The 2,383-nt window shown below is 48.6% G+C and overlaps 1 pseudogene; it reads right to left on the bottom strand.

Annotated features, from left to right (window-relative positions):
- On the bottom strand, positions 1-2,383 carry LOC111960193 (myb/SANT-like DNA-binding domain-containing protein 1; annotated as a pseudogene).

Genomic DNA, 2,383 nt, shown 5'->3' with positions numbered 1-2,383 from the left:
TCACCCCTGCCCTGGCTCTTTGACCCCTGGCTGGGCAGCAGCACCCCAGGCGGGTGTCGGGGCAGCGGGTGGCTGAATCATCTTCTCCAGCAGGTTCATCATGCGCTCCTGGAGCTGTAGGCTCTGCACCTGGAGGAAGTTTTGCTGGTGCATGACGCGGCTTACCTCGCGGCACGTCTCCTCCACCGCCCGGCTCACCTTCCGCTGCTCCTGTAGCAYTGCCTCCATCACCTTCAGCTTCCACCGCTTCAGGGAGAGGTGCTGGTGTACTTTTTTCCTCTTGGCCGGTGCCGGGTGGGAACTGAACAGAAAGTGGTTTTGTTAGTCAAAGTAATGGTAATGACACAATTTATAGAGAGTTTATGCAAGTACTCAATAGATTTCATGGATATGTTTTTCTCTCCATATGTAGGAACCTTTTTCAATTAAACGGTTTCTGGGATAAGCCAGGAACTAAAGAAGAGGTTGAAATTAAAGTAAACTCACTGTATGCTAAGTACTTTCATGCTAACTAACTATCATCACAATTCATTGTTCATCTTTATCACTTAGAGAACCTTGTGGAGACTCTTTATCACACCCTACCAATGACAATGGAGGACCCCTCTTGGCAAGGGTGGGCAGTTTAGCTCAATACCTCAGCTTGATACCACTCTCTTTCTCTCTCTCTCTCTCCTCTCTCTCTCTCTCTCTCTCTCTCTCTCTCTCTCTCTCTCTCTCTCTCTCTCTCTCTCTCTCTCTCTCTCTGTTCCCTCATTTGAAGACCAATATGTAAACATGGCCTTACTCAGGACAAGGAAGCCCGGAATGCAGACTGCCAGAGCTCTCCGATCCACCCAGGTCCTCCCTCATTTCCATCTCATCAGAGGAGCCTGTGTACTCCGGAAGGACGCCCATGGGGAGGCCCTCCGCATGGGACATCGAGGCCTCCGTGGAGGTGGAGGGGCCCGAAGACTGGAGCTCAAATGGGTTCATAGTCCCATTATCGGCAGTCTTGGTGAGGATCTTCTCTATGGCTTTGTAGTACGGCCAGTCCGGGGTACCTCCACTCCCATTGGTCGTGCACTTCATTTTCCTGTCAAAGAAGGACAGAAGTTAAGGATGGTATATATTGGTTTGGGTCCAGTAGTGGGCATCAGACATCTGGGTTTACAGGTATCATAGCTGCCTGTATTGAGTTCTAGGTATGCATGCTGCTCTGATACCCGTGGGGTTAAATTCTCAAGAAATAGCCCACGTTTGTCTACTCTCTCTGTGGATATTTAAGTAAGTTCATACAATATAATATTTTAATGGATTTATGTTGCCACCTCTTTCCATCCAAACAAATAAATTRTGTATTTCTTACACTTGCCTGTACTGGAAAGACATGTTGGTGATTTTCATCTTGATCTCCTCCCGGTGGCGCTGTTCTCCCGTGAGCTCGAAGAACCTCTGGGCCATTTTCTCATAGATCTTGGCATTCCTCTTGCATTTCTTCAGCTCAGCGACGTTCTGTTCCCAGACGTACAGGAGCCCCTTCATCTCCGCATCGGTCCAGTTTCGGGCCCTTCTGTGTTTCTCGCTGTGGCCCATGAAGAGGTAATTGAAACTGTCCTCGGTGGCCATTTTGAAAGCCCACTCGAAAGTACTCTATTCCTGGTTTGGTTTGGTAAACAAAAATAGGCCTCCAAAACGGTTTAGTTTGAAAGCCCTTTTCTGCTCTAAGGTGTTTCTAGCAGTCGTCAGTGGAATGTGGTTGCAAACAGCCACTCACCGCTCTGCTTTGCCTGTGCTTTTCCCCCGAGTTTAGCTGAAAGAGGACTCAAAATGGGGCCTAGGGCAGGAGAGGGATCCGGTTAAAAGCTTTTAAATGGAGGAAATCGTCACTGTGATGTCAAGTTGCCCTGGCAACTAGGAGGACCCTCTTTCTTCCTCCCCCAGCTCTCTTAACCATTCCCTGTCTCTCATGTCCTCTCTGGCTCTCTGGCTCCAATGCCACAACAAAAAGCTTTTAGCTGAAACGCAACGAGTTAGGCCAGAGATTACAGGGAAAACAGATTTGAAATGTGAGCCTCGAGGGAGGGAGTAGAATGRGAGAGCGGGTTTAATTTGTTTCCTTGGCAACAAGGCTGCCAAGAGTTGCTGCATTTAAAAGCTTTTAATAACATACAGTTGGGAGTGCAGGGACTGTGTGGATACTATTCTCAATGCAAGATGAAATTATATGGAAATTGTATGAAAGTGCGGGGGAACGACGTTTGAGGGGGGTGGGAGTGTCAGTGTATATTAAACCAAGACAATGGGAGTCCTGTCAGTAGGTCAGCTTACGTGTGGACACTTGAACCCCTCCCCCACTCCTTACCACGATATGGCCCTTGGCGTGCAAGGGTGGACTCAGCAT

The sequence above is a fragment of the Salvelinus sp. IW2-2015 genome, linkage group LG37 (assembly GCF_002910315.2).
Source record: "Salvelinus sp. IW2-2015 linkage group LG37, ASM291031v2, whole genome shotgun sequence".
Taxonomy (NCBI): Eukaryota; Metazoa; Chordata; class Actinopteri; order Salmoniformes; family Salmonidae; genus Salvelinus; species Salvelinus sp. IW2-2015.
The sequence above is the reverse complement of the archived record's forward strand: the minus strand, read 5'-3'. Positions and strand labels throughout refer to the sequence as shown.